This window comes from Chinchilla lanigera, unplaced genomic scaffold (genome assembly GCF_000276665.1).
Source record: "Chinchilla lanigera isolate Chin_1 unplaced genomic scaffold, ChiLan1.0 scaffold00045, whole genome shotgun sequence".
In the NCBI taxonomy this organism is placed as follows: domain Eukaryota; kingdom Metazoa; phylum Chordata; class Mammalia; order Rodentia; family Chinchillidae; genus Chinchilla; species Chinchilla lanigera.
This window is the reverse complement of record NW_004955446.1, coordinates 16,276,070-16,302,578: the sequence shown is the minus strand read 5'-3', so window position 1 is coordinate 16,302,578 and position 26,509 is coordinate 16,276,070. Positions and strand designations below refer to the sequence as shown.

Below are 26,509 nucleotides of genomic sequence, written 5' to 3'. Positions count from 1 at the left end.
ATCGCCATTACGCTAGCCAGCTGAGCGTCATCTCTCATCCTTTCCATCCCATCGCCTCCCTGTGAACCTGTCCCTGGGGCTGGCTGCTTGCACCTTCAGTACAAATCTCAAGCTCATCCACTTTTCTCTGGCCCCAGCTGTCCATGCGCTCAAGTCTCCCTCCTTCCTGCCCTCGACCTGCGGCAGCTTCTGTCTTCCGGGTGCATCCTTTCCCTATCTGTTCTTAGCAAAACAGCCTCAGTAATCTTTTGAAAATAGAAATGGAATCAAGTTATTTCCTTACTTATAATCTTCATTAACTTTTAATTTCACTTAATGTTTTCAAAAAAAAGCTATTATGGGGCCAGAGATATAGCTCAGTGCACAATGTCTGCCTGTCAAGCACAAGGTTCTGAGTTCGATTCCTGGTACCAAAAAAAAAAACCTAAAAAAAAAAATTAAAAAAAACAGAAACTTTGGGCTGGGGATGTAGCTCAGTGGCACAAGCTCCTGCCTAGCAAGCACAAGGTCCTGAGTTCGAATCACAATAACCCCCCTCAAAAGCTATTACCCTGTCAAATAAATTCCACATAACTTGTTATTCTTGACTTGTCTGACCCTGCCTGTATGTCTCTGAGCTCCAGGACACTGACTTCTTTCAGATTCCTGAAAACATTTACCACTTCTCCTACTCCAGCCTTTAGTACGCCGAACTGGAACAGTCCTCCCAACCACCACTGCCTGTGTGTCTGACTCCTTTCACCCTCAGGTAAAAATTTCACTGTAATTTCCTCAGCACAATTATTTTTGACCATCCCACCTTAGGACTTCTTCTACACAGTCTTAAGCAGAAGCACTCTTACGGCCCGTACTAGTCACGGTTTTTGTTTAGTTCCATGTTCGCATCTGTTCTGTTTGACTGGCCTTGCTAAATAAGAAAGCTCTACTGGGGCGGGCGGGGGAACCACGTGTTTATCAAAGTGTTCCCAGTGTCTAGTAGTGTCTCTCCATTAAGTGGATGCTCTCAGTAATCATGGAATAACTGACCGTGAACGGAAGAATGAAGAAGAGATTCTACGCCATTCATCCAACAGGTGTGTGATTGGATTGCTGGGTTGTAATTCACTAGATCGTTACTACTCTGGTGGCCATTCCAGCTGCATGGTCTCCTTGTCCTTGACCTCTCATCTTTGGAGTATAAAGAAATTAAGATTTCAAACTATTTTCTTTACACCTCTACACTTTCTTTTCCCTGTCCCACAAGCATTGCTATTTTAATACTTATTAAAGGACTTAATATTTACTACATATAAGAACTTTCCTTAGCAACCATTATTTTTGAACTAAAAATCCCATCTCGGATTTTCTCTTTATAGAAACCACCACAGTGGTTTCATGTGAATGACAAGAATAAGGCTCTTAGGATATCTGCTACATACAGCACAGAGGATGTTGCAAAGTGATTTTTCAGTTTTCTGAAAGTAAATCTTACCTCCATCTATTTTATTACATATGTCACTATCGTCTAAAATCTTAGGAAGAAGACTTATTTGGGCCCCGATAATTCTGAGAAATTGTGCAACTATGCACTGTAGCAGAAAGGCATTTTGAAGGAACCTGCATTTGCAGTGGAAGTTTTCAGTGTTTTAATTTCTCTTCATCTTAGTAGGATGCACGTGTACATTATCAATTTACTATTTATTTATCAATTTAGTGTATATTATCAATGTAATCTTTATTTTCTAAATACTCTGGGCCAGGCTTTATAGTAAACACCAAGGGAAAACAAAACCATGGATGATCTGACTCCTTCCCAGTGGCAAGTGCAGTAGTGCATAGTGGGGAAGGGAAGGCTTGCCTTTTATTCATTTTAACTAGTGAAAATTCCACAGAGGACATGGGATGCTTACTTATCTTTGAAGGGTAGATTTATTTTAAACAATTTTTTAAAAGTTCTATGAAGAAAGTATAGACTAAGAAACAGCCATCCTGGGAAGCTATTGCCAGTGGGTGAAAAGAAGGAGCTGAGTTCAGAGGTGTTAGCTGGTGCCCTAAGCTGGTCGTTTGCCCCCGTAGTGAGCAACTGCCAGTGACTGACACCACTTCAGGCATCAGGGTCACGTCCATAAGAAGATACACTTCTAGGCAGGTGCTCTCTTCTCTCCCACCGCGAGCACTGGGCACTTCCTTAGACCTCTTTCTGCCACTCACTAAAACAAGCGAATGCAGGTACATAAGAATGCATGCATGCATGAATGAAGTGAGCAGTTTTTTCAGTCCGAGGGATCCAATAGGAAAACACTGACTCTTTCCTCTGACTCCTGGTCATAGACCACTGCCCTCATTCAGGTTGTTCGAGATCTGCCTGAGTATATAACTAGACTTTCACAGACTTGCTTTCTACCATGTTTACCTTGGTGACATATACTGAGAATAATCTTGGATCAGTATCTCTCAGCAAGAGTTTCTCTTATCTTCTTAGAAGGTTGCTCTGATTAAGTATAAAAAGGTTTCAGGGGAAGGGATAAATTCAGGTGAGGCTGGCAGCAGTCTAAGACTGCTGACTGGAACTTTTACTTTTTGTGACCTAATTGTGTCTTTTATTTTATTTCAAATACCTTTGATTGAATAGAAAGCTGGAGGGTTTAGTATTTTATAAAGATCATTAAAATTCAAAATAGACTGTACAAAATAAAGAATGGTAAATAGCTTTGTGTTTATGTCCTTCAGTATTCAGTCAGAGAATTCAATTTAATCTTAAAAATGCAATTAAAATGTAAGTGCTTTGTGCCCAGTTTCAGTCAATAGGCAGGAGAGGGTACAATGCATAAGGTGCCATCAAAATAGCTGCGGAGGATTTGAAAACTTTAATGTTTGGTCTCTGCCATCACAAGAGGCGATATAATCACAAGAAATACAAAGCTTATAAGGCAATGTGTTAAGGGATTCGACAATTTAAATTTAAAGACCGAAAACCTCATTTTAATTGCAAATTATGTAATTGCATTTTCATGCTTTCCTATAAATGAGATGAGTTTCTTTCCCAATTGTTCTTCTCTTGGAAAGGCTACTTGGCCTGAGTAAGTTTTGGGCTGAAAGCCAGTGCCCAGGACCTCTGGCAAGAGCACTGTTATTCTGGGGCTGCGCAGCCCCACATGTACCTTCTGCGTTTGGTGGATTGAAAAAGTCTGTCTTGAATTAAACAACAGAATATACTCTTATTATGGATGACTAAATGTTGACATAGAGGTAAGATTTCACCTTTTCCAGCACCATGAAAACAAGTTATTATCTTTCCTTAGTAAATAAATGAGAATTAATTTTTAGGTGATTGTAGACTCGTGTTTAAAATTACACTTGGTATTTTAAGTATTTGGGGGGAGGAGCTGTAGCTCAGAGGCGTGGATGAAAGACAAGAATTTTAGTATAGATGCTGTGGAGTGGGGAAGGGGAGAATAATTTTTGTTACCTAATATCTAATTGGTATTGGCTTTGGGTATTTTCTGTGACAATCAAGAGTGCCAAACCATGCAGGTTAATCCTGTGTTTAAAATCATTTTAATGGATGACCTCTTTCTGGGTGAACTGTTATTTATTTCAGCCATTATTTTAAATATTGGGAGCCTAATTTATTCAGTGAAGTATAAACTCAAGCTGAAGTGTAGTTCATTGCTGATATTTAGATATGTTCAGGAATGTCCAACAAGTTGGGAAAATAGTGGCTTCCACTCAATCACATTCCTTGATTCTCACAGGGGAAAATATTTGTGTAGAAAAGGGAAGGGGGGGGGACTAGAATGGGCATCTGGATATCTGACTTAGATGTAGTTCCTACTGTTAATCCATTTACATCACTGCTCAGCCCATTGGCCATTTCTTCTTCTTCTGTCCCCTCCCATCCTCTCCCCTCCCCTGCCCTCCATTCTCTCCTCTCCTCCTCCTCTTCCTCCTCCTCCTCCTTCTTCTTCAAATTTTCTTCTTCAAATTTTCTTTCAATTTATTACAGGCTGACACTCTGTAGACATCTTCACATTATACACACCCTTACCCCTGAAGTGGCCAACCTAGTCAGAATGAGTCATTCTGATTTTCCTTCCTGAGATTCTGGAATTGAAGAAGTTCCAGGACAGTCAGGAAGTCACTCCCTGGGAGTAAATCACATAAACACTGGAGTTGTAGTCGTAGCAATATAGTCTGTCATGTAAAACAAAAGCAGAAAGAAGAAGAGTGAACTATACATACCAGAAACAAGGCCACAAGTTTTACACCCATGGTTGCTGGTGACAAAGGGTAGCTCACAGAGGAAAGGGGCAGGTTTGTACTTCATGAGGAACCACTTGATGGAGAGAGCAATACTCCAGCAGAGGGCAGGGCAAGCAGTGGCAGTGTTCAAGAGGACTTGGAAGTGACTTTGAGTACAAGGTTAATCAATGCCAAAGGAACATGGTGCTGAAGATTGACTCATGAATATCACCTGACTTCAAGCTTTAAGTGTGTATGATTTTTTTCCATGAGAGTAGTGAGCCACTGAAGTTTGGATAACTAGTATGGTACGGTAGAGATCCCTTTAGTGCTGGCTAGACTCGCAGCCTTATCAGAGCAAGGAGTTACATTTGCTAGGTAATCGCTTCGAGAGTGGGCAGCAAAGAATTAAGCCCAGTGATTGCTTTTCATTCAGGTGTAGCTGTGTTATGGAATTAACGTTACTCAGTTGTTCAGTGCCTTCGGTAGATATGGCTAAATCTATTACCTTCTCAACGTTCATTTGTTGATTTGTAAAATGAAGAATTTAGTCAAGATGGTTTATGTGGTGTTTCTGGGTCTGAAATCTTTATTTCCACGAAGCCATGAGAATATTAGATCTTTTTCCTCCAAAAGCATTCACAAAAAATATTTTGTGGTAGCTAATTCATTTATTTTGTGTTTTCCCTAAGTTTGCCATTTATTGTCTATGTATTTTATTACAAATCAGCGTATGTTACAGTCCCTCTTATAAGCTGAAGCACAAAGGGATAATTTCCGAAGAGATAATTTCAAAGGAGTAGGTTCTTTACTATGGATGTTTAAAAAAAGCGGTGGGCAGAAATGAATCTTTGCTCTATGAGGTGTGGGCCCTGAAAGCTATTATAAACATTCCTCTGGTGCCTGCCAGGGGCTCAGTGTTGGAGAGAAGTCGTTTGGCTGCACTGAAAATCTGATTTGTGTTTGCTGAAATATTCCAGGAGCCCCTTTATGGAAACCTTCCTGAAGCTCTTACCGGCAAAGGAAGTGCTCCAATAGAGGCCCGAAAAATGGAAGGCTGGTGAGAGGATAATAAATACACCTCAATCTTTGCGAGGCTGCAAAGCATTATGCCCTTCATAAATCCTAGTTTGCCAGAGGAGTCAAAAGAAAACAGAAGTGGAGACACAAGGGTGCAGAAAAAATGATTTCCACTGAAGAAACAAAATGAATCAGAAATGGTGTAAAAGGCTATCGCACATGGAATCAGCAGGATGGATTAAAACTAGCCTTAGGAAAACTGTGAGGGGGCACAGTGTGCTCAGAACTGTCTCCCTTCTGCTCTATCTATTCCAGGCCTTCTTTTCGGAGATATAATTTGTGTGTGTGTTAAAGCACTGTCTCAGACGCATGGATGTGGCTTGAAAATGAATGTCGAAGGCACAGCCCATACTGCAGAATGAGACTTCTTCAGTATTTTGAATTACTCTCTTTGCTTAAGCCAGAATTCACATATAGTCTGCAAAGTATGTAGATGTATGTAGTTTAAAAGCTAGACACGTTAGGTTAGTGAGTGAAGGACGGGAGAGAGAGAGCTAAAGGAAATGAGGGAATGCTGAGAAGTTACCAAAACAGCCGGTAGAAACATTCCTAAGAGTGACCTTTTTTTTACTTTTAAAGAGATTATAGTGAATGCTGAGAATCACGTGGAATGAATGGCCATCCTCTGGGTGAAGAGTGGAGTTTTTTAGTGCGTTGAGTGTCTAGGGGGACAATATTACTTAGCAGTTACAGATATGCGTGTAGGAGTAAGGGGGTGTGGTTTTAAACCAGAGTCGTCATACCCGCATGGTGTGCTGAGCGTCAGTCTCTTTCTCTCCACAGCGATCCCATGCATGTCACAGGGTTGCACTGACAAGTAGCAATGAAATGTTTTCGGATTCTGCATGTGACCTTCGTCCTTGTCCTTGTCTTTCATTCTTTGTCTCTCTCTTTTTTTTTTTTTTTTTTTCTTTTTGAGGCAGGGTCTCTCTATGCAGTTCAGGCTGGCCTCGAGCTCACTTTGAAGCCCAGGCTGGTCTCAAACTCCCAACAACCCTCCTGCCTCAGCCTCTCAAGCACTGGGATTGCAGGCCTGCACCACCACGCCTGGGGGTCCTTGTCTTTCTGTGCCTAGCTCATTTCACTTAGCATAATGATCTCCACTACAACCACGTTGTAGAAAAAGACAGGATTTCATTTTTTGTAATGGTTGAGCAGTGTTCTGTCATGTATAGGTGCCATAGGTTCGCAGACTTTTATTAGCTGATGGACACTTTGGTTATTTTTGGCCACTATGAACAGTGTTACAATAAACGCAGGAGTACAGCTAACTCCTTGACATACTAACTTCATTTCCTTCCAATATATATACTCAGTAGTGGGGTTTCTAGATCCTATGATAGTTCTAGTTCTGGAACTTAGTTTTTTGAGGAACTTCTATATTGCTTTCCATGTCATAGAAAGTTGCATATCCACCAACAGTGTGCAAGGGTTTCCTTTCCTCCGTGTCTTCTCCACCACTTGTTGTTGTTAGTCTTGATAAGCAGCATTTTAACTAGTGGGAAGTGATGTCTCACTGTGGCTTTGCTTTGCCTCTCCCTGATAGTGATGTTCAGCACTTTTTCATGTATCTATTGGTCACTTGTATATCTCTTTTTGAGAAATGTTTGTTTAGGTCCATTGCCCATTTTTTAAAACAAATGGATTATATGGTTTTTGTTATTGAATTTTTGGAGTTCCACATATGTTTTGAATATCACCTCTATCAGACATATATTGTTTTTTTTCCCCTTCTGGTACCAGGAATCAAACTCACGACCTTGCACTTGCGAGGCAGACGCTGTGCTGCTGTGCTAAATCCCCAGCCCTCTATCAGCCATATAGTTTGCAATTTTCTCTCCCATTCTGTGGGTTATTTCTTCACTTTGTTCATTATTTCCTTTACTGTGGAGAAGCTTTTTACTTTGATAGAACCCCATGTCTGACATTTGTTTTGCTTTCTTTTCTTTGGGGGTTTTCTCCAGTTTTTTTTTTTTTTTTTTTTTTTTCCCGTTCTAGTGGCCTGAAGCATTTCCTCTAATTTTCTTCTGTAGGTTCACAGTTTGAGGTTATCACTTTGAGTTGATTTGTGTAGCTGGTGAGAGATAGGGTTCTGGTTTCATTCTTCTGCATGTGTAAAACCAATTTCTTGAAAGTACTGTCCTTCTGTCATATGTATTCTTATCATCTTTGCTAAAGTCGATTGGCTCTACATGCATGGCTTTACTTCTAGTTCTTTATTCTGTTCCACTGGTCTTACACTATCGATCCCAGAGTAAGCATTTTTTGCTCATTTTCTCATTTAATCCTTCAAAGTAACACCTGATATAGATATTATTCACACTCTTTTATAGACGAGGCACCTGATGAACAGAAAGATTAAGTCCTTTGTCAAAAGTCATCACTGGCCAGCAGCAGTAAACCCCAGTTATACGACTCTGAGTTATGAGCACTTTGACATGGTTGGGGTTTTGCTCAGAGGAAACAGAGAAAAATCATTGAGAACGTAGACAGCATGCTGCTGCTGGGAGTTGTCTTCACCAGCCCTTCCGAGGCCAGGTGTCTCTGACATTGGAAACACGTTATTGGGAATGGCCTCTGTGGAGTGGCCTCGACTGCAGTCTCTTGTTCCTCCAGCTTCATTTGAACTGAGCCATGAGTTAGGCCCTGAGTCGATGCCATCTATCATGGTAAACTTGAGGTGAAACTTCATCTTGGGGTATGCTCCAGTGATGATGATTAGAAATACCTTTATCCCCACCTCATCTGGGGTATTTCAGTGATTCAAAATCAATTCTGAAGTTGTGGAATGCTCCCAAGCTTTGCATCCTCATAATATACCTTTATCTCCACCTGCAGATGTATTCCCAAACCACACTGTCCCCAGGAGGAATGATGAACTGCCTTCGTGTCTGTCACTTTTGTTGCCAGCTTGCAGCTCAGACCCTTGGAGAGCAGCCCTTTGTGCCAGGTTTGACTCCTGTTTACGATGGTGATTTTCACAGCTGGGTTTTGTAAGGTGGTTTTCTCCTTCTCAGTGAATCAGCTAGTGTTTTTCAGTGTCTCCTATAAATTCACCACTAAGGTATACCAAGTCAAGGTCTTGAGCTCAGGGACTTCATAGACTTCCCAAAGGAAGGTCAGGGAAGGCCAATTCATCTGTAACCATCTATAACAGCTTGCTGTTTCATTTCATCTATTTTTTTAATCTGTATGACTGGAGAAAGCAAATCACATTAAAGGAATGATAGAGTTTGTTGGTTTGTGTTCGGTATTACAGCAACATTGAATGCTGCTAGATTGACAGAAATTGAAGGTATCAGTAAAGAATGACTCTGAAGTCCTTTTCTGGCTTTTCAAACCTCCTAAAAGATAGAATAGGAAAATTGAAAAGGCCTATCAATGAAACATAACTTAAGGCATAAATTCTTAATCGTATTCTTGGATCTGGTAGTGAATAGCTGTGTAATCTTACACAAGTCACTTAATCTCCTTGCATCTTAGTACAGTATTTTCTATAAAACAAAGGAACTATAATGTGTGAAGAATTATATGCCCATTATATTTCTTTCAGCTATTACTAAGAGCTTCTGGGAACATAGGCCTAGAGATACATGAATTTAATAGCTGGGGCAACCTTTGGTCATTTTGAAATTTCAGTTCTCTGTAAGAGGAGGCAGCAAGTTTGAGCTCTGCAGTGGGGAAGGACAGGAGGTGCCACTGACCAGCAGCTATCTGGCCCCATCAGGGGCCTGTGATACTCCTTAAACTGATAGCCACCAGACCATGCAAGAGTTCAGATACACCTAACAACAATCATGGCTTAACAAAAAAAGATTCAAGAACTAGGGAGGATTTCTCCCAGTCTGATGTTAATGGCAAAACATTACCTTAGGCAAGCTACTTACACTGCCAATGTTACATTCTTCTCCCTGGACCAAAGCAAAATTCATATCAATTTTGATCACCTTATCAGATTGATGTGAGTGTTGTCTCCACACTCTTGGTACCGTCCCCACATATAAAACTACCTTTAATATCTATAGCGTTTATGAAGGTAAGATCTCTTCAGCTCAGAACTGATATGTCACTTACTGGCCTACCCACCTGATTAGTCTTGAAGGAAAACTCTTAGCTTGTTACTTCTCTACTCAAAAACCTTCTACCACTCCCACTACTTGGGGAGGAGTGGGTAATCTGAAAGACGTGAACCATCACAAGCCTGGGGACTAACAAGTCATAGAGGTGGTCTAGACTCAACATCTGCCAGCTCAGCAGTCCTCAAGCGTGTCACACAGGTCCTTGGAACTCCCATCTGTCTGCTCTTATTTCTTCAGACATTTCCACGAGAGGCTGTCCATGGAATCCCCTAATGCCTTTATCCTGGGTTCCCCATACCTTACTATTGCCATTCCATAACTGATGCTCACTGGAGAGCTGCCCACTACCTGGTCCACCGTAGCCTCCACTGTCAGTAGATACCTTCTTGGGCCTCCATTTCTGTTGCTTCTGCCTCTTCTGTCCAGCCCATATGACTACCAAGCACCTGATTCCACTTCTTATGAGAACCGCAGTCACAGTCCTGAAGCCCTGGGCTGTTACCTAAGGCCCTCAACAGTTTGATTCCAATCTACTCCAGACAGGTTGTCTACCTCTCCCCCTGGGAATATTTTGCTGTGACCAAAATTTCCTTTTCGAGACATTCTTCTTGCTTAGAAGAGCCTCTGCCTCTCTCCTTTATTGCATATGTCTAATCCTTGAATGTTCAATCAAAACCACATCTGTTCCAAGAAGCTTTCCTCATGGAAACCAAGAAGATTGGTTTTTCTCTCAACAGACAACTTTTACTGTTTTCACTCTCCTTCTGTCACTGAAATGGCTTCAGCTGACTTTAAAGGCAGGACTTCAGTTTTGCTATAGACTTTGTAAATCTCATAATTTAAATGAGTTTTTTTATTTGATTTATTTGTCTGAAAGTCCAAATAAAATATATATTACTTTGGATAAAAGCTGAGTATGAGCAAACATACAGCATAATTTTGTTTTAGCTGTTAATTTTAAAAATTAGACCCAGAGGTAATGAACTGATGCACTGAATATAATCAGAATCTATTTCCAATTGTTGACAACACTCTTCTTAATGACTTCAGAAGATTCTTGAAAAACCCACGTAAAGACAATGAGAAATGAGGCAAAAGCAGTATCAGCAGTAAACGATGGCCATTCTTCTGGTTCTTTTTTAAATGCCCTGGAGATCAGCATAGTTACTCAACTGTCTCTTCCCAAGAACAAGCCCAGGGTCTTACAAAATTATTTGAAATATCTCTTTCCTTCAGTGTAGGAGACCTTGATAGTTAAGGTAGATTGTGAACTTGATTGGGTTGGGATCATCCCAGAGGATTAATAAAACACACTTCTAGGTCTGTCTGAGTATATCATAGAGACATGATTTTAGGATCTCTACCAGGTCCCTGCCCTCTTCCTATCTGGCGCTGTTCCCTTACTCTCTTCCTGGCTGCCATGAACTAAGCATTTTTACTCTGCCATCCCTTCCATCAAGACATTTCTGACATGGAACCCACAAACTGTATACTGAATCCCCTAAAGCCATGAGCCAAATTTAATCTCTTCTCCTTTAAATTTTTGGCAACAGATATTTATCCAGCAATGGAAAAGCAGACTAATATAGGGATTCTGTGACCACTTTGACCAATAAAATACAGTAGGAGTGAAACTGTGTCATTTTTAAGGCCTGTGCTTTTAAAGACTGGCAGCTTCTACTTTCAGTTTTGTGCAACTTTTGCAGCTAAAATTGAGCCACCTTACTATGAAGAAGCCTAAACAGTCCAACAGAGAGACTCACATGGAGGGGAATAAAGCCCTGGCTGAGAAAACTGGCTGAGTCTCGGTGTAAACTTGATGCCTTGTGGATGAGCCTCAGGGAAGTAGAAACTCCAGTGCTTACAGTAGAAGTAAGATGTCCGCATAGAACCCTGTGTAGATTACATATTTATTCGCAAAATGAGTGACTGTTGTTTTAAACTATTAAACGTTGGATGGTTTGTTAGCTACTGAAACACAGCTGGAAATCTGTCTTTTTTACTGAAATCAGAATGGGTGAAGTTGACTTGAGAAGCTTTGCAGTTTTTATGTTGCACAAGGAAACCTACCAAAAATATAGATGTTCTTACACCTACGAGCAACATAAAAGGTACCAGCTGTAGTACTCAGTGAAGTGACTACAAACTATCCTTGCTTCGATTTCTCACATATCACCTCCAAGCTGGAAGAGGAGCATGAATGCCATTACATGATTCCTGCCCAGACTTACTCCTTCCCTGACACAACAGAGCATGACAGAGTAAATGGATAAGCCTGAGGAAGGGTTTGGGGAGGATGTAAAGGGAACCAAACACATCATTTAATAAAGAAGGATTCAGTGGAAGAGGAAGGTAGCAGTGAAGTTCTAAGTGACTCCAAGTCCAAGGTAGTTAAGATTCTCCTTCCCCTGCCCCAACTTTGCAGTGCACTGCTGCAGCCTACCCAGAAAGTCTCTCTGGTTCCTTGGTGGGGAAAAGAGTGTGAGGAGGGGCAGGTAGGAAGGACAGTGAATTGATTTTTGCTGCCACATGAGACTGGAAAAAGTAGCAGATCCCCTCTGCTCACCAATGAAGAAATAGAACTGATTATTCTGTAGGGGGCATTTTCTTTTTCAGTACCAAACCAATCAATGTCCTGCTGTGATGGTGAGAGATGCTAAACCGCAGAACCTGCTGCCTTTCAGATGAGGCAAAACTGAGCACCTGCACTTTGGTCCAGAAATAACTGAGCATTATTTTCACTGGGAACTGGGTCACTGATCCTAATGCTCTCACCAATGCTAACTTAGTGGTTACACCTTGTCTGACTAAATTACACTTATAATTTCAAGAGAAAAGCTTTCATTTGGCCAGAGCAAAAATGTATTTTCAGAAAGTATAAATTTATTGATGAACTAGGACTTTGGGCTGAACATTTGCAAAGGTGCAAAACCCACAGAAATACATATTCTGTATTCCTATAATCGCTTACTTTTTTGTACTTGAACATGCCTGAGTTCAGATCTGTTTTGGTGTTGGGAAAACAGGCATAGGTCATTATCATCAATTTAGCTTAGTAAAAATCAAACATTATGGGAGAGTAGCTATATCTCCAAAGTCATACCAGCAAGCAACCCTCTTATGCCAAGAATTAACCTATTTTTCTTGATCGTTTGTCCTCTCTCTCTGTAAGGTTCTTGTGCCCCCAGTTCTGGGCACCCTGCTTTGCATCTCCTGCCCTGATCCCATGCTGGTGCTCAGCCAGGATGCAAACTGTGAATCTGGAAGAAAAGTTTGATCTGGAAACAAAAATGCTGCTGAGACCACTGCAGATAGCATTCAAATATGTTCGGGACCCTAGTCCATGATGAAGATGCTTTTGGACCCAATAAGAAGCATCACAGTGACCAGTAATGGCAATGCTATTTTTCAAGAGATTGAAGTCCAGTGTCCAGAGGCCAAGTCCATGACTGAAATTAGCTGGACTTGGGATAAAGAGTTTGGAGATGGGATCACCTCAGTAAAGATGAGTCTGTGGCTGAGCACTACTAGGTCAGCAGATGTACTCAACAGTGGTGATGAGTGCTCACTATAGGCATTGGATGATATGATCAGCACTCTGAAGAAAACCAGTACCCCATTGACATCAATAACTATGATATGATGCTAAACACTATCAATAGCTCCATTACTATCAAAGCAATCAGTCAGTTTTCCTCTTTGGCTTGCAACATTGTACTGGACGCTGTCAAAGACCATGCAGTTTCAGAACTGTTGGAAGGAGACTGACATCAAGAACTATAGATGAGGGGCGGGGAGCGCCAGTCTTCCGGCTGGCTAGCTTCCTGCCTCGTAGGCCCCCCAGAGGGAGGGCCCCCGGCACATGGGGAGCCATGTGGTGGTGAGCGCTGTTGTGCGCCGGCCCTTAGGCAGGCTGCTGCCGCTCAATTGAGATCTATCATGACACAGAGAAACAATGACACAATTGGCCCATCATGCACCGACTGTAGATGCCCACCCATGTACGTGTGTGAATCATTCAAACTTTGAATAACCCCTGGGAATACATGCCATACAAAGGGCCACTCTTGCTCTTGCCATTGAGAACCAGAAAGGTCCAGAGTCAGCAGAGGAGCAGCTGCTGAACAAGGACTCGGAGAACATGAGAATGCAGACTAAGCCCACAGAGTCAGAGGTCCTGTGGACTGGGGTCATGAGAGCCACTTGGAAGCTGTAAACCAGGAAGACCTTGCACAATACCTGCAGAGACTCCCTGGAAGCCATTCTTCCCCTGACAGTACAGGCTGTCGTGGAGCTCTGGAGAAGTCTGCAGCAGGATTCCTTCTGCCTGTGCTGACAGTTGGGGAGAGGACACTAACTAGTTCTGGGGTCCCAATGCGATGGGAGGCTGGAGAGAAAACACTACAAAAAATGGCTTTTGCCCCAGATGGCTCACTTGATTTTTGACAAACCTTAGGCTGTAACTACTTGTTAGATCCTTCTTGTGTATCTCTGTCTTCCTGAGAAGCCACTTTGAAGATACCACCATGTATTACAGCAGTCATTGATATTTTCCTACTAATCTATCCATAATTCTGCAATGCTTGTATTGTTCCTATCCTATTTCATAAATGGATCCATGTTTATTATTATGTGTTTCCTACAACAACCATTGAGAATTATTGAATGATTATTCAGTAGGTCACTCATGTATAGTTCTATTTATATTCTTTAGAAGCCACATTGAAGATACCTAAGTATAGTACAACAACTATTGATAATCTCCTACCTCTTTTGTCTGTAACTCACTATCATTTGTCTATTTGTTTTCCTGAGAAACTATCTTGTAGATAACAATATGTAAAACAATAACCATTGATAATTTCCTACCACTTTGTCTGTAATTTGGTAAGCCCCCCCTATTATTATGTTATCCTTCTTTTACTCTTTAAAATAAAAAAAATTTAAAAAAAAAAGAACTATGGATGAGTGGAAATGATACCTGGGACACCACTGAAGACTCATATGTTTTACACAGAGTCGTAATTAACAAGGATGTGACCCATCCACAAACGTGTCGCTATTTAAAGGACCTTCCCACTGTGTGGCTGAATTCTTCTCTGGGATCCAAGAAAGGAGAAAGTCAGACTGTCATGGAGAGTACATGAGAGGGAGACTTCACCCGAACCCTTCAAATGGAAGAAGACCAGATCCAGCAACTCTGTGAGGACGTTATCTGACTGCAGCTTGACATGGCCATCATAGAAAAGGGTCTCTCAGACTTAGCCCTCCATCATCTCATGCAGGCCAATATCACAGCCATCCACAGAGTCTGGAAGATGAACCAACACCGCATTGCCAGAGCCTATGGGACTGCAGTAGTCAGCCACGCAGGGGAACTGAGAGAAGACAGTGTTGGAACAGAGCAGGCCTGCTGGAATCAAGAAGCTAGACATGAGTAATTACACTCATCACTGAATGCAAAGACCTGAAAGCCTGCACCATTCTCCTCAGGGAGGCAACACGGAGATTCTCTTGGAAGTAGAGCGCTACCTGCAGGGTGCTAGGCACGTGTGCCCCTCGGCCCTCAGCTGGTGCCCAAAGGTGAAGCCTCTGAGATGGCTGTGACCCACCCCTTGACAGAAAAGCCCAAGGCTAGGAGTGCTGTGGAACAACGGCCGGCTGTGAGGCTCTGCTGCCAGGCTTTGCAGGTCGTTTCCCAGACCCCAATCCATCATTCATCTATTTGCCTCCCTCTGGGCCAAACACGCCCAGGAAAACTGCCAGACTTGGGGTGGAAATGGTGAGGTGGAGGCTTTGGCAGACAGAACTGGGCATGTTGGAGCCGTGGTCTGTGAAGCTGCAAACATACAAGATGGTGTGGAAATAAAGACTGATGACATCGCCTCAGGCTATTAAGAAAGGGTAATGATTACAGCTGGCGAGGCAGGGCTCCTGATGTTGGCCAGGAGCAAACGGCAGGTAAGGTGACTTCGGTGCAGACCGAAGCCTACCCTTTTCCTGAGCCAGTGTGCCAGGAACACGTGGACATCTTTGGAAACTATCGGGCTGAGAGGCCGCTCAGCCCCTCTGTATCCCAGCTCAGTTTCCACACAGCACCGATGCGTGATTCTTTCCTATGGTAAGCTTTCTATTTAGTTTGCTTCCGATGAAGTCCAACTCATGTGAATAGAAGTGAAAGAATTAACCTTGCTTTCCCCAAACTTACTATTCTAATGAATATATTTGGGTAGTCTGTCTGCATGTGGAAGGCTTTTCTGTCCTAAAGCTGAGAGGTATTCTCTCTTCTGATGACCTTTCATATAAATATATGTTAATCTGTACCTACTTCAAATTCTATAGCTCAGCATTTACACTCCCAATTAACTTCCTCACACTGAACTGCCTTCCACAGTTCCTCAATCTATTTTTCATCAACTCTCTCATTACATCTGTCCTCTACACTCACAGCGTGTATGTATGACTCAGATTCCTGGATTTATTCATGGTATTTCTTTCCACGTGATATTTTCTTTTCCTTCATTACACTATTTCAAATCTTGAACTTAGTTCACATCCTTCTAAAAGCACACATCCTATATATGAAAGCTTATCAGATGTGTTAGAACTACGTAGGTGACAAAGAAAAACATACTGTGCTGTCTGCACAGAGGGATAACAGAGAAAGAAGCCAGTTCTTATCAGAGACTCAAGGAAAAGCTCAACAGTCTGGTGCTGCAGCAGGCTCCAGGCAGGAGGCGGAATGCTAGGCATTGTTTGAAAGTTTGCTGGAATTAAGGGGAGGGTCCCAGGCCATGCAGTCCAGTGATTGCTCCTTTACGTTGGGAAGATATTGGGGATTCTGTAGAAAAATCATGCTAGACAGTCTCCCCAGACCAGGGAACACTTAGCCAAGAAGAGTCCCCATCCTGAGAATGGAATTAAATTCTATGGGCAGAAATGCAGCTCTTCAGCTTCCCTACATTCCTGTTCCAAAACTATCCTCTGACACATCCCAGTCAGAGGAGCAGAAGCCTCCATTCTAGAGAAGCAAAATAATCTTAGAGAAGAAAAATTGGTTGCTACTGATAATTTGGAGGATCTCTGATGGACTGACCGGATTTCTGCCAAAGCCTTCTATGGTAAAGTCTGTCAGTTAAAAAGTGCAGACCAAGCACATAGGGTTTCTAGTCTGCATTCTACTGATTTTGGGAAAGCACTTCTTTGAGAGACAGAAATTAAGACCACTACAGAGAGGAGAAGGAGTTTTAAGGACAGAAAAACAGTGCTTTGTATAAAAAACCAGAACAATGTTTCTTTCTTTGGCAATAAAACGTATGCTATAAAAGAAGAAAAAAGTAAATTACATGAAAATACTTTTTAAAAAACCAGGGTATGATGCCTGATATTTAAAAATGAATGTAATTTTGGAATATAATATTGAAGCTATATGTTAAAGAGACAAAACCCAAAGCAGACTCTATGGCCTGTTTCTACATGGCCCCTCAAAGCTTCGTGCAGTCATAAGTGGGGCTCTCACAGGTGGTTGAATCTGGAGTGTGTCATTGATTCATGGTGCAGTGTTAGGATTAAGGGTGTGAGGATTACAACTGGGTAATTATTAAATCAATCCACTGATTAGTTTGGTACCACCCTAATCCTGGTAGACTGGGTAAGATAAAGGACAGAACATGCTGTTAAGACCCCCTTGTTGCTTTGTTACCTTCTGCCCCCCCAGAACTGTTTCTCTTCTAGCAAGTGTTATGGCTTGTGTCTAGATGTCCTCCCAACACCTCACGCAGTATTAGGTGGGGCTTTTTTAGAGGTGTCTGGATCTACAGTGTGTGACTTTGGGATTGATTCATGGTGCAATGCTAGGATCAAGGGCACTAGGATTGAGAGTGTGACTGCTACCTGCCCTAAGTAGCCAGGATAAGATATAAATGTTAGAATTATAAATGCCATTCTTTGGCATTTAGTGATAAGATATCATTTCCTAGTCTATACTCTTTGTCAAAGAGTAAGTGGCACATATGCATTATATATGGACACTTGAGAAAATTATTATATTTATGAAATAAATTTGCAACAACCTAGTTCCAAATTGTTTCTTTTGGAGTATCTTTGATTTATAAGCTTTCAGTCTTATAGTTCTTTATGGATATTATATTGAATATTTACTTATTTATAGACAGGATCTCTCTGTGCTGCCCAGGTTGGCCTTGAACTTGTGATCCTCCTGCCTCAACCTTCTAAATAGCAGGTGTTACAAGCACATGACACTATGCCCAGCAAGGGCTAATATTTGTGTAGTAACTAATTTCTTGACCTTCATTTATTATTTAATAATAAGAGTAATCATATATAGAGGGCTTCTTGTGAGCCACATATTTCTTATGAGCCTTTCCTGAACATTCTAACTTAGTTCTCACACTAACCATACTAACCACATGAGGTTAGTATTAGGATTACAAATGTGTTAAGCAATATCTTGAGGCACAGTAAGATCTGATCATCTTTAAGGTCATAAAATTAACAAATGACAGATTTTTTTAAACTTGAGGCCATCAGACTCCAAAGCCATCCTTTTAACCGCTGTGCCACTCTGCTTATGTTTCTTCATAAGTGTTTTAGTAAATGTGCTACCACATTTTTTTCCCATTTTCTAGTCACTTTGGGTTACAGACTATTTGTGCCCCCCTATCCCTCCCCAAGTTCAAGTGTTGAAATGCTACCTCTTGTTCTTATGGTGTGTGTGAGGGGCCTGTGGGAGGTCTTTATAGCTAGAGGAGGCCAAAAGCACAAAGTCTCCATGAATGGTAATCGTGCCTATATTTTTTTTAATTTTTAATTTTTTGGAGACAGGGTCTCCCTATGTAGTTCAGGCTAGCCTTGAACTCACTATGTAGCCCAGGCTGGTGTTGAACTCATAGCAATCTTCCTGCCACATCCTCCCCAGTGTTGGGATGACGAGCGTGCACCACCATACCTGGCCAGTGTCTTTAGAGAGTCCCACAAGAGCTTGCTTCTCTGGAGTAGCAACCTAGGAGAGGGTCCTCACCAACGAGCTCACCTCACCAGCACCCTGGTACCACTTCTAGCCCCCAGAACAGTGAAAATACATTTTTGTTGTTTATACTTTATTCTATGATAATTTGGTATAGTACCCTGAACTGACTAAAGTACTTGGTCAGTGGTTGGCAAACCTTTTCTTTTCCTCTGACAAGAGTCTCACCATTAAAATCTTTCCTGGTGCAATAAAATAAAAACTAAGTCATTGTATGGGGCCCTAACCCAATATGACTGAAACCTTTATAAAAGGGAGAATTTGGATACAGAGACAGCTACACACAGAGAGAAGATGTGGAGATACAGGGAGAAGGAGGCTATCTACCAGCCAAAGGTGGAGCCTTCATTCTAGTCTTCTAGACAGCAGAATTGTGAGACAGCTGTTAGTGTTGTCATTAACGTCACCACCTCATTTGTGATACTGTTTCAGTAACCCCAGCAAATGAATACACATCATCAGTGTGTTAAGAACCTTATGACGCAGTATTCATGTATGGCGTACAATTCATGCAGGCAAACAATATTCATGTGTTGCTGGCTGTATCCCTATTTTAGAAAGACTAGACTCCTTGATTTACTGACAAAGAAATATCAGTCCTACATGCTTTGAGGACTTTCACTTGTCTTTGTAGTCACCCTGTCCACTTGACATCCAGTCTTTGAAATTTCTGTTTTGCAAATCCTACTTTGGGCTCCTTTATTGCATTAGCAGAGACAAAGATGTGGACTGAAAAAAGAGAATGTGACAAGTTTATAAGGGAAGAAGAATGCCCAAGACTTGGACATGACCTAGCACAGCTCATGAGACTAGAGTGGAGTTGGATCCAAAGAATACTTGTTCTCGGGGCATTTTAGAGAGTGTGCATGCTGCCCTTGTACTCAAAGACCCTGGTTTTACACACTAGTTATAAGTACTGCCTTATGAAATTAATAATTAAATGGCGTTATACATTTGAGAAAAATTAACAAATATACTGAGGTAAAATATCTTGCACTCAGTATATGTTAATTGTCTAGTATAAAACTATGTGGTTAGGTGTTTAATAAATAGCTTTTTTCTATTTTAAAGAGAAAAAACCAATAACAAAATAACAACAACATAAACAAGGGGCTGGGGATTTAGCTCAGCGGCAGAGTGCCTGCCTGGCAAGCTCAAGGTCGTGAGTTCAGTTCCTGGTACTGGAGAAAAACCAAAAAAAAAAAAAACAAAAAACAAAAAAAACAACAACATAGACAAAAACAAAACAACACAAAAACAATAAAAATGATACAGAATTTCAAAACAAGATGATAGGAAATTAACAATGGTTGTCATATTATATATTGTTATCTTCAACAAAGTTACTCAGATTACCAGATGTAAGAATTCAAGATTGGTCAAACAATTAAAGAGAATAAAATATAATAAAAAACACGATAGAAACAATACAGAGCTTCACTAAACAAGGTGGTAGGAATTCAACAAAGTTATATTGCATATTGTTGTCTTCAAATTAATTATACTGCTGATATCTATTGGTTTATTGAAAGGAACAGTTAATGCTTAAATTTTTTAACCAATTTTGCATGCTTATATCTGGTGATAAATAGTTTTTGAAATGCTAAGGTACTTACTTATAAATTTATTCATTCAGCAAATATTTACTAATATTATGGGTTCCAGGTACCATATTTAAATCAGTTGTAAAATATCATGATTGTAGAAGTTTTCTGCTTTGTGATTTTGAGCAGTGCTTGCAGTCTTGTGGGCCTTATTTTTTCCATTTGTACCAAAGGTAATTTTACTAGATTACTTATAAAAGTTTCTAGCTCTAAATTTCTATGACTTTGTGTCATTCAATTCTTCTCATAATTGAATCATTTTCTGATTGTAATGTTTGATGTCTTAAAAGTGTTCAGATTCCATTGCATTGATTAAAGTGCCCAAATTTGTGGTTGATTGTTCTGTCTGCCATAATAAGTTTGCTCATAGGCATTGAGCCATTAACGTTTTCTAGGTCACAGACTAAATTTGGAAAATGCCAAGATTTTAAATAGTCACCACTTTAAGTTTAGTGCCATCCGTCCTATTACCCCAAAATAGTCCTTCTTAACATTTGCCTTCTACTTCTGAATATGTTATAAAGAGTTCACTTACCTTTTCAAAATTAACAGCTATCCTGAGTACCTTAAAAGGGCACCGTTGAGAAGTTTGTTTTATGTTTCTTTCCATTAAAATGTATTATTTTCAAGATCTTGCTGTTTTACTTCTTTTCCCTGGTGTTGAACACAATTACCACAATATTCTTATGACTTTGCTTTAAAGCTCTACGCCTAGCTGAAAGCCACACTATATTGTTAACTCCACAAGTCCAATAACATTTCCCCAAACATGTTGTGACTGTCACCACTGGAGAGCGACGCTTTTAGGGGAAAACGTGGAGTTGGTTTGCTGCACATTTCTTTCTTTCTTTTCTGCTTTCCTAATTTCAGATAATTATTGAGTTGAAGTTTATTAGCTAATTGTATACATGCTGTGATATTCAAGTACTTTCATTTATGTGGTTGACATTAACTAGAGTTTTCTTCAATGTAGGTATTTTCCTTCAGGTTTGGGAGGAGAAACTACTCTAATTGCGGTACTTGGAGGCCCAGTGTGGCTATAACTAGAATTTAGTCAGTTCTACTTATTAGAGAATTATTCCGTGCACCTTGGGGAACTACATTCATTTTTCTCAACCAAGCTATCACCCAATGGGAACTACACTGAGATATTCATGACCCATGGACATTGTTTTATCCGTAACACAGAACAAAGTCAAAGGCAGAGGTACAAACCACCCAAACAAAATTACCATATGGTGAGATTTGAACATTGGTAGTTCCGTTCCACTCTGTGGTTTCAGAAAACGTATAACTTTGACTTCAATTAAAATGAATTTGTTGGCCACATACTTGGGAAACCTTTAGCTTAGCTTGAATTTATTTATTGGTCACTATAAAATATGTTTTAAGGATTGAATCTTATTAGGCCACTACCATCAGCAAAACTTCATAGTGTACTTTTTTCCTTGATAATATTGAGAATTCACCCCAGGGCCTTGTATGTGCTGGGCAAGTACTCTATAGTGCTATGTCCTTGGCTTGTTTGTTTGATTGACTGATTTAAGACAGGGTCTCACTCTATTGCCCAGGCTGACCTGAAACCTAAAATTTTTCTGTCTCAGCTTCCTAAATAGTTGGGATTAAAAAATGTGTGACACTATTCTCAGTTAATATTCTATAATTTTGGTTCAATGTCATTTGGTCTAAAGGCTTATATTAAAATCTCTTTGGTTTTAATATCTGGGAATAAATATCTGGGAATGTAATATCTGTTTTTTTTTAATTGGGAAATGAAAGTTTTCCAGATATGTTTGAAACGTGTGCATCAATTCTCCAAATTGTCATCAGATTCCAGAACTGAGAGAACTAACTGAGATTTCATACACAGTGTGGTCATTTGGCAAAGCGTAACCCCAAGACCGTGTCCTGGGAGCTGAGAAAAACCAGATGTTCAAAAGAGGTTCAGGAGTTCTAATCAAGCAGAGGAGAAAGAGGGGAGTGATTTAAAACATATAAGACACTTTATGATTCTTCCTTTACTTTTTTTCCCACAGATTTCCTGAGGTGTAGTTGGTATATAATGAACTACACACATTTAAAAATCACAATTTTATCACTGACTCATCTGCTACTGCTAAACATTTCTCACATTTATCTGTGACTCTCCCTCACTTCCCCACCAGCCCCACTTCTAGGTAACCAGCAATCTTCTTTCTGTCATGTTAGACTGAATTTCCTAGTTGTTTTATCGATGGAGTTCAGGACACATTAACCTAAAATGTGAAACTTTGGCATCTGAAAAAACAGAAGAAGCAGAAAGATCGCTTACACCTTCCCCTCAGTCCTTCTTCCCTGAAGCAGGCCATAAAACCTCACTAAATTTCCTTCAAGGTGGGCCATAAGACCTGCCTTTCACACGTACCCTCCTGTACAGTGTATCTGAAGGGAAGGAATACGACTAAGTCCCTTCCTAATCTCTGGGATTGAATACTTGACACTGCCAGCCACAGAAGGAGAGGTTTCTTTTGGCTTGAAGACTCAAAAGTTTCAGTCTATGTTTGCCAGCCTTAAAAAAAGAAAATGCTATGATGGAAGGCCGGGGAGAGCAAAGATGCTCATATCACGGTGGCTGGGAATGAGAGCAAGGGGAAGGCTGGGGAGGGGCAGGTGTCCTTCCAGGTCCGGCCCAGTGCCCTGCCCTGTGTAGACACCACCTCCTCATAGCCTGTCACATCACCCATACCCGCTCACCTTCCCAAGGCACTGCCTGTGAATGCATGAGGCTTTGCGGGATAGTCTTGGTCTACATCACAGCAGACTAGCTTTATCTTTGAAAACACAAGGATGCCAAGAAGAATCTGAACACACAGTCCTGGCTACTTTCCCCCAATTTATTCTTGTTAGAGCATATCCTCTTTGTCTAATCATACTTCTGCATGACTAGCCAGTCATCACACAGATCTCCTTGTTTCTTTGGGCCTTTATTATTGAAGACTCCCCTTGTCAGATACAACTAAACAAATTTATATGCTTTACACTTATTTATCTATCCTTTGATAGAGGGGCCTCAGCAATGAGCCTTGTGATGGTTGAGAAAAAGATACTTTTTCCCTCATAATAGAAATGAAATAATACAGTATGTATTTCTGTCTGTCTTTTTTTCACTCAGCATGAATTTCAGTCTTATTGTGTACATAAGCATTCGTTGCGTTGATTGCTGAGTTGTGTTCAACTGTATGGGCACATCATAACTTGTTTGTTCCGTTCACCTATTGAAGATAGCCAGAGAGCCAACGAGCACCTCGGCCCTCCGGCCACAGGAAATGAATTCTGCTGACATCAATGAGCTTGAAATTGCACTTTGGCCTCAGATGAGACTGCACATGTCAACACCTTCATTTCTGCCTCATGGAACTTGGAGGGGAAAACTCATTTAACCTTTATCAAAACTCCTGATGTCTGGGGACTGTGAAATAATAAATTTATATGGTGTTAAGCTTCTGTGTTTGTAGCAATTTGCTCCCTATCATGGTCAAAACATGTCCCAAAGCAGAAGCAGTACACAAAAACATAGAGTTCTTTGAGGTGGTAGTCTGTGGTGCTAATGCCTGGTGATGAAAGGGAACAAAGAGTGCTTAAGGAACCTCAGGGATGCTATCTGCTGGAGCGCTTCTGCTCATGGAGAAAATGAGCAGAGGTGAGGTCGAGTAGGAAACCAGGCCCTGTAATTGTGCAGTTTGTTAGGACCACTGCAACCTCACCAAAGTTTTTTTTTTTTTTTTTTTAACGTATGTTGTGGGGTGCAGAAGAGGGTGTGGAAACTTTTGTTTTGATTTGTTAAAAAGATTGTTGTCACTGCGATTTGGAAGATGAGCTTGAAGACTGCAATAGTAAAAATGAAAGCCAGTTGGGAATCTTGCATGATAGCACTACACCAGCAGCACAGCGAAAGTCAGTTGGAAATGCAGTGCTACAGTCTTGGAGAAAAAAGTGGACAAGCACAGATTTATGTAAGAGCAGTGGAAGCTAGAAATGAACAAACCTGAGAAATATTTAGGAAATACCTTGGAAGATAATCAACTACCTGGGGATATCAGGTAGAATTGCACGGATTAATTAGAGTTAAAAAAATATATATCTACTTTGGAGAAAGACTCATTCACAGGTAGAAGATAATTGATGCAGTGAGCATGTATGAATAATCTAAGATATGGCATATTTCAACACTGGGTGTTTGTAAGGTCATCTTCCAAAGGCGTTAAGAAAATGTGTCAAGGAAGTCAAGAGAAGAATGTTTTGAAAAGAGAGTTTTGAAAAGAAGGAAAAGGTACAGTAAGAAGAAATGACAGCTAAAAAATAAGAGGCTTGAAGGTGTCAGTTGTATTCCCAAGCTATTAGAAAGAACTACTTTGGTGGGACAGTGACAGAGATGAGGAAATGGAAATGTGTCACAGACAGAATTACTGAAACTTTCTGAGAAAGTGGGTGGGGAGACACGAGGTTAAGGAAAAGGAAGTCATTGAGTTTTTTGTTCATTTGTTTGTTGTTTTTTCTGCTTAAAAACAAGAAAGATTTAAGTACCAAAGAAAAGATCCAATTAGAGGGTCAACTCTTAAGTGATTCATTATTGCTGTGCTTTATTACTTAGTATGACTGTTGTATGGGAAATGATATTTTTTTTTATTAAACAGTATAGCTTCTTAAGACATTAGAGCTATTCATTTTCTTTTACTTTGGTTTTTAGTATTCTGGCTTAAATTTGAATTACAAATCTCCCCAAAGAAAGTTTTTTGAAACAAATAAGTTAATACAGAAAGTCATTTAATGTGTGTATCGTATGGTTAGAATTGGTCAATTAACAAGGCAGTTAATAGCAACCTCTTTCTTCTGAGTTCTGTCCAAGCATTTGTGTTAATTATTCAGGCTCTAAAAGATGAAACTATTGTTCCCTAGGAGCTCAAAATCTGATGGAGGAGCAGGCAATTGAAAGTACTAGAAGGCTTACTGGGGAAGAGAAACTGGAGGAGATTTTGTTTTCCATGGTATCATCAGATCTTACTTGTAAAATTAAATCCTCATTTTAAGAACTCTAAACAATCTTTTTCTGATACATATATGTTAAAGCCAAAAAATTTCATAATAATTACCCTCAAAGTTAGGCTGTCCTATGCCATGAAACAGACTTTTAAGAAACTATGATGGTTAGACAATTAGAAAACTAGGTACAAAGTCAGGTTTAGCAGTAAAATATTTTGTTCCAGTGCGATAACCTCAGCGTTCATCCTCCCAAGCTTCTTATCTGCCTTGTCAAGTTCCTGTTACCATTCAGGGAGCAGTGAGAAGATTTCTCTGTGCCTTAGCCTTGGGGTACGCTGATATTGCAAAACCTGCTGAGTCATCACCACTTTGTGCTTCAGAATCAACTTGTGACAAGGGCAGCAAAATCTCTAGCTTTGAGAGAAGTGAACGTGGATATTTTGAGTGCTAAAATTCGAAAGTGTGCATCCTAGGGAAAAAATTGATGTGACTTCACAGTCCCTGATGGGTTCTGGGAGACTGCCTAACTGTTACCACATCAAGTACAATGCTCGACAATAGTAGGAAGCCAAGTGAGAGTCAAGCTAGCTTCTGGATCACTGGGCAACTATTCAGGAATGCAGGCACTGAGCATTGGTTTTGCAGGGGAAACCTGCTGGTAACTACACAAAAATTTGTCTCACCTTCAGCTCCTTACACACAATCTATTAATCATTTAACAGAGATGACAACAAAGTATAAAATTCAGTGATTTTTTCCAGTATTTTTGCAGAGTTGTGCAATAATCAACATAATGGAACTTTAGAACATTTCAATACCCGCTAAAAGATCTTGTACCCACTAATAGTCACTTTCCCCAGCTGTAGGTATCCACTGTCTACTTTTGGTTTCTATAGGTTTTTCTATCCTAGTGTCATATACTACATGGTCTTATGTGATTGGTTACCCTATACACACAAAATCTATTGATGCTTTGGCAGGTATCAGTACTTCATTTCCTTTTGTGGCCAAATAATATTTTTTAAGGATAACCACTTTGTCAGCTGATAGACAATTGGGTTGTTTCTATTATTCAAGTACTGCAAATATTAATGCTACAAATAGCTGTGTTTATATTTTTGAGTGGAAATATGGAGTTTATTGTGGGGAGGGAGGGGAACCTGTGTAACATATGACAGTTTTCAGCAGCTACTGCCAGGGTGTTTATATCTTTAAGAGATCTATTGGTCTGTAAAAGGTTTGTTTTTCTAGTCCCTGCCTTTGCATATTATCTGCACTTGGTATATTAGCCAACATTCTTCAAGGGAACAGAACCAATAAGATATTCATAAAGGAAGAGATTTATTATGAAGAATTTGGGATATGATTTTGAAGGCTAAGAAATACCACCATCTGCCATCTGCAAGCTGGTAACTCAGGAAAGCCAGTGGCATAAATCTGGCTCAAGTCCAAAGGCCTGA

General features: G+C 40.4%; 1 pseudogene; it reads left to right on the top strand.

The window, feature by feature from the left end:
- The first annotated feature begins 12,547 nt into the window (after window positions 1-12,547).
- The window catches only part of LOC102014399, a 64,524-nt pseudogene continuing 50,562 nt past the window's right edge, over window positions 12,548-26,509 (top strand).